The sequence below is a fragment of the Arvicanthis niloticus genome, chromosome 22 (genome assembly GCF_011762505.2).
Source record: "Arvicanthis niloticus isolate mArvNil1 chromosome 22, mArvNil1.pat.X, whole genome shotgun sequence".
Taxonomy (NCBI): domain Eukaryota; kingdom Metazoa; phylum Chordata; class Mammalia; order Rodentia; family Muridae; genus Arvicanthis; species Arvicanthis niloticus.
The window spans coordinates 19162378-19176591 of NC_133429.1; positions in this window are offsets into that span (position 1 = coordinate 19162378).

Sequence of the window (14214 nt, forward strand, 5' to 3'; positions counted from 1 at the left end):
TGCCCCTGGGCTTGCCTTGAGATATCTCCAGCCTTGACCTAGAATGGATTATGGATTATCCCACCCATCTCCGGCTGAAACCAGGAGGGGCTTTGGGTTGGGCCTTCTCCTTTAAATTGAGAGCTGAACATTAAAGCTTTGAGCCTTGATCAGAGAACTTTATCTTGGCTTCATCTCTTCTCACCCTCCTTCCCCTTTCGTTCCCAGCCCCCACCTTCAGGTGAACCCAGTTGATTTGTAGCCGCAGGTGGCTACAGCTATTAGTCTCAACACTCAGGAAAAAGAGGCAGGTGGGTCTCAAGGGTGCAAGGGTGCAAATGCTACACAGAGCATTTGAGGACAGCCAGGTGCTCTATGGAGAAACACTGTCTCAAAGACAAACAAATGAAAAACTTAAAAAGTAGTTTGGAATTCAAAGCAATAAAATGGCAATAGAGACAAAATCCCAGAATGACGTAACTGACCTGGAAATGATGGAAAAGTTACTCAGTGTGTAATGTCACAAGCCCTGACTGTCCTGGTGCAAACATTTGACAAGAAGTGTCAGGTGGGTGACACAAGACTGTGATCTCAGTACAAACGAAAAACTTAAAAAGTAGTTTAGAATTCAAAGTAATAAAATGGCAATAGAGACAAAATCCCAGAATGACGTAACTGACCTGGAAATGATGGAAAAGTTACTCAGTGTGTAATGTCACAAGCCCTGACTGTCCTGGTGCAAATATTTGACAAGAAGTGTCAGGTGGGTGATACAAGACTGTGATCTCAGTACTTCGGAACTAAAGCAGAAGGATTTCTGTGAGCTCAAGGCTAGTATGAGCTGTGCATAGTAAGTTTCATGCTAGCCAGGACTATATACTGAAACCCCGTCTCCATAATAATAATTACATTATTATTATTAAATATGATGTAGCTGCCCGCGGCCACAAGTCAACTGATAAAGGATTACAAATAGCTCCTGAAAAGGTACAAACTCAGGAGCCTTATAATTATTTAGGCTTTAGGCTTACAAATCAAGCCATTTGTCCCCAGAAGATAATCATCCGCAGGGACTGTCTAAAAACTCTAAATGATTTTCAAAAGCTGTTAGGTGATATCAATTGGCTTCGTCCCCACTTAAAGCTTACAACAGGAGAATTGAAACCTTTATTTGATATTCTCAAGGGGAGTGCTGATCCTACCTCCCCTTGATCCTTAAACCCAGAAGGATTGTTGGCCTTACAACAAGTAGAAAGAGCCATTGAGGAACAATTTGTTACTTACATAGATTATTCCTCACCTTTACATTTGTTAATTTTTAATACAACTTACACACCTACAGGATTGTTGTGGCAAAAGGCTCCCCTCATGTGGATACATTCAAAGATATCCCCTAAACATAACATCCTACCGTATTATGAGGCAGTAGCCCATATGATTGTACTTGGAAGGAAACAGGCAGTGACTTATTTTGGCAAAGAGCCAGACACTATTATTCAGCCTTTTAGTGCAGATCAAAATACTTGGTTAAAGCAACATAGTACAGATTGGTTGCTTGCTCAAATAGGATTTAATGGCATTATAGACAATCATTATCCTCCAGATAAATTGATACAGTTTTTAAATGTACATGAGGTTATATTTCCTAACATGACTTCTTTGCAGCCTTTACATAATGCTCTTTTAATATTTACTGATGGATCCTCTAAAGGACGAGCAGGGTGTCTTTTAAATAATCAACAGGTAGTCATAGAGACACCTGGACTCTCTGCTCAACTAGCAGAACTGACAGCAGTTCTAAATGTTTTTCAGTCGGTAAGTGATGCTTTTAACCTCTTTACCGATAGCCTATATGTAGCTCAGTCTGTCCCCTTGTTAGAAACTTGTGGAGTATTGCAGTTCAATACTCGAGCCGGATCTTTGTTTTCTCGACTACCAAACCTCATTCTTACCAGAAAAAATCCCTTTTATATTGGCCATATAAGAGCTCATTCTGGTCTTCCTGGGCCTTTAGCTGCTGGCAATGATTGTGTTGACAGAGCTTTAATAGGAGAAGCATTAATTTTGGATCCTGTTGCTCTGGCTAAGCGAGATCATGAAAAGTTTCATCTCTCTAGTCACACTTTAAGGCTCCGACATAAGATTACTAAGGAGCAAGCTAGAATGATTGTAAAACAGTGTCCTAACTGTCTTACCTTATCCCCGGCTCCCCATTTAGGTGTTAATCCAAGAGGCCTTAAGCCCAATCATATTTGGCAAATGGATGTAACCCATTATGCAGAATTTGGAAAATTGAAATATATACATGTCTGTATTGACACTTGCTCAGGATTCCTTTTTGCTTCTCTACATACAGGAGAAGCTTCTAGAAATGTAATTGATCATTGCCTACAAGCCTTTAATTCTATGGGATTGCCTAAAGTTCTCAAAACAGACAATGGGCCAGCTTATACTGGTAACAATTTTACTTCCTTTTGTAAAGAATTTGGTATTGAACATAAAACTGGAATTCCTTATAACCCAATGGGACAGGGAATCGTTGAACGTGCACATCGCACTCTAAAAAATTGGCTTATTAAAACTAAAGGGGGAGAGTTATACCCTCCAAGGTCACCAAAAGCACATCTTGCTTTTGTGTTATTTGTTTTAAATTTTCTGCAAACTGATGTTAAAGGTCAGTCTGCGGCAGATCGCCACTGGCATCCAGTCACTTCCAGGTCATTTGCCAGGGTCAAATGGAGAGACCCCCTAACTAATTCTTGGAATGGTCCTGACCCTGTCTTAATTTGGGGTCGTGGATCAGTCTGTATTTTTTCAGAAAAAGAAAATGGAGCCCGATGGCTGCCTGAAAGATTGGCCCGTCAAGTGGACACAGATCTTGAGCTTAATATTATGATTCTGATAATGAAGAATCTGATGACAAAATTTAGTCAGACACATTATCATGTGTTAGCCATGGAGGAACCAAGACTCTAGATAAGGTTGTTACTCTATCCAGGGTGTTCCCAAGTCTCATCTCCATCCAACCTAAAAGAGGGGACTTCCATCCCTAGACCAAGCGGAGAGGGGCCACCCAGAACCCCTTCTGTCTGGCAATCTGAATTCTTGCTAAGGCTGCGAGGCTAAGCACTGCAAGGAAATATAAATAAAAGTTAAAAATATGTTTCTGGGTTCCCTGAGGGACAAGCCTGACTGCATAGGGGTTGATGTCAAAAGTATCCCCTCTCCAGGAAAAAGACATCGGGACGGGTATGGCCTTCAGGCCTTACTGGACGACGACAGGAGGACTGGAGCCATTACAAGGTTCCCTTTAATTATTGGAGGTCAGGCCTCTATCCCCGCCTGGGTAAGATTAGAATTGCCACGGTCCTTCTATACTTGGAAAAGAGAGGAGACTTTAGGGACAGCCCTGCTTAACACTGAAGGCCTAAAATCAGCTATAAGCCTAAAATTCAGCAATAGGCCTGGCTTATTTGCCTGCTCAGAGTCTTAGGTCTCTATGGAAAAACACTGAAACAGAGGGCTATAAATTATTGTAAACAGACAGCTTTTGTTGAAATCTACCAGCCTGAGTAGTCATAGACTTTGTATCTGATCCCTGTCAACCAGCAGTTGGATTAGATACTAAAACAGTTCCATTTTCAACCTTATTTCCTACTCGGCTTGGATAAGCATATTGCTGTTAACGTTTGAACCTTGTGTCTCAAGCAGATAAGTTGCCTTCACACAAAGATCTCTCCCAACAAGCCCGGCTACTTGGTACCCCAGATGGGACGAAATCGTGTACCTCACACAGCTGCTTCTACTGGACCTGTTCCTCCTGACCTATCCTCAGATGGGCTCCATAAACCCTGGACAGCAGGACACAGCCGACTCTCCTACATCCCCCATACCCATTCTTCTAGGTTCCCCCTAGAGACACGTAGCCCCAATGTCAGCAGGAAGTAGCCAGATATCACGACGACAACCCTATTCCTGTTTCACTTCTCTCTTTTCTTTTTAAGTTAACTAAAACGGGGGAAACTGTACCTTCCCCCCCACCATGAGCAAGCCTGAAGAGACCTTGGTTACCACAACAAGGTCAAGTGACGGCATCTAGGTGGAGTTACCCACCTTGGCTGCCCGGAACACAGAAGCAGAACTGCCCCTGGGCTTGCCTTGAGACATCTCTGACCGTGACCTAGAACGACTATGGATTATCCCACCCATCTGGAACCAGGAGGGGTTTTGGGTTGGGTCTTCCCCTTTAAATTGAGAGCCGAACATTAAAGCTTGGGGCCTTGATCAGAGAACTTTGTCTTGGCCTCATCTCTTCTTGCCCTCCAGCCCCTTTCATTCCCAGCCCCCTTTCAGGTGAACCCAGTTGACTTGTGGCCGTGGGTGGCTACAATATGATAAAATGATAATCCAACAATTAAGTGATTTAAGTAATAACAATAACAATTCAAATCATAAGCAATTCAAGGAAAGTACTGCAGTGACCAAGGTGACACCACCTTACCCCAACTCTACTCTGTGTCTGTTTAGGTACTTTTCAGCCCTCTGTCCCGCCCCCAACAGCTGTATTCATCTTGGCAACACATTTGGGATGTGATTTTGACCATAGTTCAGATGTATTAACCAAAATAACTAATGTTTGTAGAAACTAAACATCAACTAAAATAACTGGTTAGGGTATAAGTCAGAATTAATTGTTGTGTTGTGTCTGCAATAACTATATTCTGCCCACACAGATACAGCAAGGTTACTCTAACCTTCATATATCATTGATGTAATTGTATTCCACGCAGGCTTTTGCCTTTAACAATGTTGTCCCCCTGAGCTTCAGCACAAAGGGTCCTTCTGAGGTCACCAGATAAAAATGAAGGACTCTAATTTGCATGGTGGCCAGTAGCTTTCTCACCTACACTAGAACAGTACATTCGACAACTGGGTCTGATTGAAATATACTTTTCCCTTCCTTCTAAGTTTAATACAGGCCATGCGTTATATTTTACTTTCCCTTCAGAGTTCCTACAACAAATCTAAATTATATTTGCACATCTGCCCTTTCTTAAGAGCTTAGAATCTGTCATGAAGGTGCAAACCTTGAATCCCAGCACTCAGGAGGCAAAGGCAGGTGGATATCTGCATTTGAGGCCAGCCTGGTCTACAGAGTGAGTTTCAGGGCTACACAAGAAAACCCTGTCTCAAAAAAACAAAACAAAACAAAACAACAACAACAAGAAAACAAAAAAAAACCCAAAAAACAAAAACCAAAAAACAAGACAAGAAAGGAAGGAAGGACGGAAAGAAGGGAGGGAGGGAAACAATAAAAAAAGAATGTGTTCATCTGGAATGGAGAGATGGCTCAGCAGTTAAGAGCACTGACTGCTGTTCCAGAGGCCCGGAGTTCAATTCCCAGCAAACACATGATGGTTCACATCACAACCATCTGTAATGAGATTTGATGCCTTCTTCTGGTGTGGGTAAAGACAGCTACACTGTACTCATAAAAATAAATAAATCTTTGAAAAAAAAAGAATGTCTTCATCTAATGTTTAAATCAAATGAGCCTGAAGTTGTTGTATTTGTCAGGGTTTATCAGAAAACAGACAATATACCAAAATTGGGATATAATTCTGATATAATTCCAGAAGATATTCTTCACTGAGGTATATGGGTGGTTTATAGAATTGCAAACCATAGTATTCATATACCCTAGGCTTGGGTACACTGCTTAATGTAACTCATGCCTTCATGAACCTCTAGACCTAAAGGTAAGAGAGAAGAAATTCCCAGACCCCTTGGGAGGTGCTGGCCTATAGCCAAAGACTACTGCCAACATGAGGTGACCTTGAAGGAGCCACCTGAGACAATAATCACCCCGACTTCTCCAGACTTCCTCTTCCCTACAAATTAAAACATAGTCCTACAAGACTGTCTTCCTGTTTCAGATGCCAACTGGAGACTTAGAGAGAGCCAATATTTGTGTGTCTTTGTGTGTCAATAGTCTCAACCCAACTAGAAAGTTATATTACAAGATGTATTTGGGTGTTTTTTTTTTTTTACATAGTTTTGAGCAAAGTATTTGACAGAAATGACTTTAAAGTATTGAAGTTCTTGTTTTGACTGAGTTTTACAGGGTTTCTTTAACAGGTTGTTTGGGTCCATGCCCCTAAGCACAGCATCATGGTGGTGGGATCCTGCAGAAGAGGAGGATTCACAATGTACAGCAAGCAGAGAGAGCATCTCACAAGTAGAGCCATATTAAGAAGAGTCATAGTATTTAAGTTTACCTTTGTACGTGATTTTCTTTATCTCGTAAGTAGGAACCTAAATTCATGTCCCTAGAGACAAGTTTTAGAGGCAGTTTCTTTCACAACATCGTTTTCCAAATCGCTTGGATCATGGCGGTGGCCATAAAATGAGCGATATCAAACCTAACTATCTGGAAGCGTTTATTTCCAATATAAAGTTAAGTGAGACTTTTTTTTGTGCTTAAAAAATATTTTATGGTTTTTCAAATATAGAATATTTAAAGCATTTGGTTATTCTATATGCCTCCTGTTTGCAATCATAAAAAGGGGACAAAATGTAAATGTCCATGAAAAAGGGAATTAATAAGTTATGCTACATCTTAATTATGAATATTATGCAGCTGTTATCAACATGGAATGATCACCAAATAGAGAAAAAAGAAGAGCTGATTATCAAAGAATGATCTTGTTGTGAGCTTAAAAGATGAGGTGTGTGTAGTGTGTGTGTGCGCGCGCGCGTGCGCACATGCAAGTGTGCGTGTGTGTGTGTGTGTGTGTATATATATGCATATATATACATATATATATATGCATAAATGCTGAGTGAAAGATCTAGGCTAGTCGTCAGCTATCATTAAAATGCAAGAAGGATTTAGGTGAACAGGCGGAGAGTAGTTTTTCCCTCCATGTAGAACATTTAGACTCACTACATTTTACACCTGTTAACTTTTTTTTAGTAATTCTCAACATTTAGAAATAAAGAGGAAATCCACAGTCCTGTCTTCCAGAGAAATCATTGTTAATATTTTAGAAGGTTTCCCCTGTGGATATGGCCATTAAATGTGCTTCCTTTCCAAAGACCATTTTTCCTGAAGGTCTATACTGTGTGCTTGAGAGTCCATCTATTGGCTCAGAAATAACCTGAGAGCATCCTGCTTGTGGCAGCCAGCTGCTTTCACACCCTGCCTCCTCAAGGCAATAAATAGGCACCTTGGGGTCATTTGAGGCAAGGCAAGCCTCTTCTGCTCACTAACTCCTTTGGAAAACAGCATTGGAATTTACCAAATCCCACTGTTATAGAAAGCCTTCTGTCACATGACCTCAGTCCCTTCTCTGTCATCCTTTCTTGTCCTTGGTAAGTCATGAGATCAAATGGCTTCATAAGCTTTCAAAAAGTAAGCATCCATACCGGATGTCGATTGCATATGAGAGTTCTGAATGTTCCCTCACATGGGAGGGCTGTTTCTTGATGCTCTTTGTACTCTTTCAATTGTGGATTTTGTTTTGGCGCTAATGTTAACAACATCCTTTTTCACATAAACCTTCAAAACTAATAGTCTCCCTTGGGTAATAGCAGCTGTGTAGACAAGGGACTCCTTGTCAGGTTAGTCACAGAACCTTAGGATGACTGAACTGGGAACAGCTTACTGAACATTTTGGCCATCCCTGTCACTCCTATCAGTTACTCAAACATTTGTAAGTCTCCTGCTGTGTGCACAAGGGACTGAGGATGTAGAATTTGTACTAGGGTCTCAGCATAACCATAGTGGGAAATCTGATAGAAAAAGATCTTCTCAGTGAAGAGGGGCAGGTAAGTAGTTTTCACATTAACTCCTGTGGAGACTCCTGTCTGTATTGGGTCTGACTTCTCAGCACCCTGGGGCTGGGCTCTCTTAGGGAAACAGGAGGCTAGGTAGCAGGAATCTTTCTCTCAACTGGGCACCAAGCTTGATGATCTGAGTTCCATCTCTGGAGCCCACCTGATAGAATGAGGGAACCAATTCCACAGACAGACGTGTAGTTGATAAAATTCTGTCCCCTCATCCCGTGCTTACCTACTCCTCATCTTTAAAGCTCTGAACATTATTTTATTCATCACATCCTGTTTAAAATAAAATAAACAGTTTTGTTATTTTCTTAGCTGGATACAGAGATGCAGAGGCTCACATCTGAAAACTACAGCTAAGTCTTGGCTAAGGATGCCATACTTGTGTGTCTCGCCTCTGAGGTGAGACAGCAGTCTAAAGTCTGATGACCTCTGTCTGAGTTTATTTGATCCCAATCAGTGTATTCATCCCTACAGCTCTGACTGATGAACTCTACAGCAAGGAATTGGAAGTTCAGGGTGGTGGTGCATGAGCTTTGATCACAGCTCTCCAGGGGCAAGGCCAACTACCTAGGGAGTCTCAGGTTAGCCAAGGCTACACAGAGGGACATTGTTTCAAAAACAACAAACAAAAAAACAAACAAAAAAACCAAAAAAACCCCAAGGAACTGGGGTCAGCTCAACCTAGTCTTGTCCCTTCTTTCTCATTTCCTTTCTCCATCTTTTTTTTTTTTTCAATGCTGAGCTCAAATCCAGGACCTTATGAATGCTAGGTCCCACTCTCCCACTGAGCTTCCCCACCTAGAAAACAAACAAACAAACAAACAAAGGCTTCAAAAATCTGTTCAGTCCTTCTAGAACTAAGTGGGTCATTTCCTGAAGATAGTGACACACATGAGGGATGTTTGGGTCCAGAGACAGACTGCTGCTGATGGGGAGGAAAGGTAGTGGGAGGTGCTGCATTACAGACTTTGGTGGGGTGTCTTAGGTGGCAGTTTACATTGGGCTAGCTGAGTGTACAGTCACCGCGCAGCAGCTCAGGGAGACGGAATGCAAGACTTCTGGAAACCCGAGAGGGTGGCGCACGGAGGCAGTGTCGAGGCTCTGCTGTTACCTGTTCCTGCAAAGCCTCTTGCCAAAAACTGAGTCACCATCCTCTGGAATTCTCTTTCCATTGAGAACTGGCCCAGAGCACGGAGAGAAGAGAGAAGAGTGTGTCTTGGAATCCAGAAAGCATTAACAAAGCTACTATTATTACCCAGAACCGCCTGGGACTTATGTCCTTGCATTCACTTTGTACATCAGTGGTTCTCAACCTTCCTGATGCCGTGACTATCCCACCCCCCAACCATAAACTTATTTTGTTGCTACATCATAATTGTAATTTCACTACTGTTGTGAATTGTAATGTACATATCTGGGTGGAGTTTTTTGTTTGTTGTTTGGTTTTTTTTTTTTTTTTTTTAAAGGTTTTAGGTGACCCCTATGAAAAGGTCAGTTGAGTCCAGGGGATTGCCCAGCTGACAAACACTGTTGTATACTGAGCTAATCATGCCTTTAGGGACTGGTGATGACCCAGGATGACTCTTCTCACATTCCTTGGGCCCTGTGTTGCTCAACAGTCTCTGCGCCTTTGGCTTCTTACGTTGGAGGCATGAATGTAAGGCAGTAGGCATTTTTCCTTGTCCTGTTTTGTATTCAGCCTTTTCTTCCTCCCCACCCACTGCCTGCCTGAGTCAGTGTACATGAACCCTTCTCTCACAGATCCTTCTGTCTTGACCGCCCACTAAACAGTTTCCTCATGCTGCCGGAAACAATAAGGGAACTTGCAAAGAAATACTGATGACTGTTGTGAATTCAAACACAGCTTCTATTAAAGGTGACTGATAGTCCATTTTCTAAATCAATCAATCAATCTCTCTCTCTCCTCTCTCTCTCTCTCTCTCTCTGTTGAGAATTGGTTCTAATGCTTTATTTCAGCTCCTAAATGCCATGCTTCCAGACCTGAGGGTACCTGCCCCCAGCTGGCTTCGATTGATAATAATTGCCATACAGCCATAAAGAGAGGTGAAGGAGAGACAGAGACTCTCCCTGACAGAAGGTGAGGAAGAAAGATGAAATTTAAAGGCTCGATGGCGTGTAAGAATCCAGGAGAGTGTCTCTAGGGGTCACTTCCCCTATTGGGTCTGGGGTAGTAGAGATGAAGTGTAGACCTTTTAAAATGTTAACACAGGAATAGTGGAGGGGAGTGTTGCTAGCCTCGGGGAGATTTAGAAGTGTCCAGGCATTGAGCTAGTCAAGGCACATCACAATTAGCATGTGTCTCTTTTGTTCTTCAATCTAGAGAGCTCTTGGGCCCCCGTGCAGCATTCGTGACTCGCCAGGAGCCAAAGCCTCCTCCTCGTCTCCCCCTTTACCTCAGAGTAGGGAGAGGTCCCCCACCCCCAACCCCCTTGTCAGCTATTAAAAACAAGGACAACATGAAACTTTCAGGCAAATGGATGGAACTAGAAACTATCATCCTGAGCTAGGTAACCCAGACCCAAAAGGACAAGCCTGGTATGCACTCACTTGTAAGTGGATGTTAGCCTTTCTCTTACATGATTGTTGGAGATTTTGACTCAGGTCTCCTTGTTTCCACAAGTGCTCTTACACACTGAGCCATCTCCCAGACTCTCTATCTAAGAGAGGTCTTTTGACCAGTGTACGCACTCCAAGAGAACATTGAGACTCCAGCTTCTTGTCTTACTCTGCTTTTCCAGCATCACAGTAAACAATTTCCTCTGTCACATTTCCTCCCATGATGCTTGTTCTCCAGAGGTCCCCAAACAGCAGAACAGATCATGGACTAACCCCCCCCCCTTCCCCGCCTCTGCTTTTGTTTTTTTTGAGACAGGATCCTACGATGCACATGCTGACCACGAAGTCCAAGTTCGCCTGGAATTCCTTCTGTCTCAGCTTCCTGTTTTGGAATTAATGTGAATACCACCACACCGGCAGCCTTTCCCCATTTTACATTATATCAGACATTTTGTAATAGAACTTGAAAACTAACGCAAGAGTCCAAAGTTTCCTTTGTAGTCTGTGTTCTCTTTGTGAGAACTCCTCTTCCCTGAAGGAATGAATGGGTTCCATTGGTTTTATAGTTGCCACATTCGTTCCTATTTTGTGGATATAAATAGTATTACTTATTTTTATTTGATTTTTTGACATAGGGTCTTATGCATCCCAGGTTGGTCTCCAAATCATTACGTAGCTGAGGATGACCTTGAACTTCTTTAAAAATATCAGTGATTAACTTGACTAATGCATTGTGTGTGCATTGCAAAAGAAAGCATTTAATTGAGGGGCTTCCTCACAGCTTCAGGGGGTTAGTCCATTTCCTTTATGTCAGAAATTATGTGCTGGTGTAGTCAAGGCCGCACCTCCTAAGCCTTGCTAAATAGTTCCATCAACTGGAAAAGAAACATTCAAATACATAAGCCTACAGGGGCCAGTCTCATTCAGGACGCCACTTTGTTTGTATATGTTTACAAATGGCATGGAGGTCAGAAAACAACTTTTTGTTTTTGCTTTGTTTTTTTGTTTGTTTGGGTTGTTTGTTTGTTTTTGTTTTGTTTTTGAGACTGGGCCCCTCTGTGTATCCCTGGCTGGCCTAGAACTCACTATATAAACCTGGCTGTTCTGGAACACTCAGAGACCCATTTGCTTCTGGAATGAATTGCAGGTACCAGCACACCCTACTAATATTTTGTTTTTTAATCTCTGTTTTGAATATAGTAAATAGGGTTCTAAACTAGCCTCTCTGTATTTGTGTTTGTGTGAGTGCATGTGGAGGCCAGGGGTCAACTTGGGACATAGTTCCCCCAGGCTCTGTTAATCTTTTTTTTTTTTTTTTTTTTTTTTTTTTTTTTTTTTTTTTTCCACTAGCCTGGAACCTCCTAAGTGCCCAGCACTGCTTTTAATCCCAGAGCCAGCCATTCCAGATTTCTGGTTACTTGAGATTCTCCTTTTCAAGTTCTCATCATTACTCCTCGTCTTCATTTCTAATCTAAAAAGAGCTGGGTGGTGGTGTTGGCTGGAGCCCGTGGCTCAGCAGTTAAGGGCTTTGGCTGCTCTTCCAGGGGACCTGGGTTTGGCTCTCAGTCACACAGTGACTAGTCATACAGAGCCTAGGCTTAGAGAGCCTAGGCATACAGAACCTAGGCATACAGAACACAAGGTGGCTCACAAATGTCTGTAACTCCAATCCTACGGTGTAGGGCCATGAAAGGGGTCTTGGTTTTGGTTGAAGTGCTGGCGGGAAAGCCCAGAGACCCAACAGGTGTCCATTGCCTGTAAGGGACAGGCATCTGTTCTGCTGTGCTCCCAGAATCCAGGCTCCTAACGTGTGACCTGGAACTCCATCAACATGCACTGTTCAGTCTGGTTCAGGGCAATGCAGCCCCACCCAAAGAGCACAGGTAGAGGGTGTGACTACAGGCCTCAGGCCCTAGAGAGATTTACATACTAATGAGATGCCTGAAGGCCAGAGGGCGGAACCAATTAAGCATTCTTCCCCAGCCCCTCCCCCCTCTCTTCCTCCCTATTTAACTCAGGTCTGCCCTGAGTTTCACAGGGGTGCACATCCAGATTCAACCATCATCCATCATGCCAGTAAAGCCGGACCGCAAGCCGCTGTAGCCATAGCCACTGTGCCTAACTTGCCGCCTGGAGGAACTTTCAGCGTTCCCAAGCATCCTACCCACACCAGGGGTTCTTATGTGATCTAACTTCCATGAGCACTCGGCCTTCACTGTGATGTACACACACACAGAGAAAACACACACACATAATAAAGCAACAACAGCAACAACAAATCTTCTTAAAAGAGCAGGGCACAGTGCCTACCTCACATGCTTTATAATTGTATTAGTTATTTCATGTGGTCTTCTATTATCACACCCAGGACAAAACATTTCTCATATCATTACTAGGTTTTCTGCAGTCACATTTTCCCTTACTGTATTGTCTCTCCAGTCTCATACATAGTACAGGTCTGGCTCACAGGCTATTTCATATTCCATAGACTCTAACTCATCACTGAGAACAGTGTCTTACAACTTGTGGGTTCCAGTATCTTTGGGGATGGTCAAATGATCCGATCCTTTCACAGGGGTTGCCTAAAACCATTGGAAGATGCAGATATTTATATTACAATTCATAACAGTAGCAAAATTACAACTATGAAGTAGCAACAAAAATAATTTTATGATGGCAGTGCTGGGAGCCATTGTTAGGTAATGTTAGGTGTTAAACCTGGGACAAACAGCTGAGGTGCCTATCTAACATATCAAAGCCGACCTAGCTCCCAGGTTCTCCCAGCATCCCAAAGTCCCTACCTGCTACAGGGCCCTCCTGGCCAGCCAGCATACCCAACCTCCTACCTTAAACTTCTCTATCCTGGCAGCTGGGCTGCCCTTCCCTATGTAATTCAATCATTTTGGTTACACGCCCCTTTCCTGTACTTTTTTCTGGGCTTCCTAGTTGTTGTATCTGTTTCTCCTCTCTCCTGTCCCCTCCCCCTCAGCCCACATAGCCCATCTCCAGTCTGGTCATGTCCACTCTGTACGCTCTCAGATGTCCATCTGGCTATGCACATCTGGCTAAGCCCTTTTATCTACAATAACCTTTCTCACCCACCATACCTAGAATCCGTCGTGTTCTTTTCCTTTTTCCCTTCATGTAAGGCTTTTGTTTTGACAGACCTGCCACGGAAAGGAGCTGTACTGTGTTGTTTTAACCTCGGAAAGTGTTAAGCCTATCTAACCAGCAGTCTTGTGAACAGAGCTGGAGCTATGGCTCTGGAGTAAACAGTACTTGTTGCTCTGACAGAGGACCCACAGGGCGGCCCACAGCCATCCTTAGCTCCAATTCCAGTGGATCTGACTCCTGAAGGCACCAGCCCTAGGTTAGTGTTATCAACTTGACAGAATCTAGAAACACCTCTGGGCATGCCTGTGGGGATTGTCTTGATTTAACTGATGGATACTCACCCATCTTCATTCTCTCTGTTCCTGATTATGGATTCGATGTGACCAGCTTTCTTAAATTCCTGCTGCTGTGATTGTCTCCCCGTGATGGACTATAACCTGCAACTTTAAGCTGAAATTAACTCTTTTTCCTTTAAGTTGCTTTTGGGGGGGGTGGTATTTTTTTCACAGCAACAGGAAAAGAAATGGAAACACCCAGCAACCCTTTTGAGACACCTCCACTTTTAGGGCCCTCATTCTATGAGTAATCCAACTCCTTTGGAGATTCCTAAATTCTCTATCCTCTTGAGAAGGCAAGGCTGACTCCATGACAGGCTTCGAATTGACAGTTCAGGTGACAAGGTCTAAATTTCTGTTT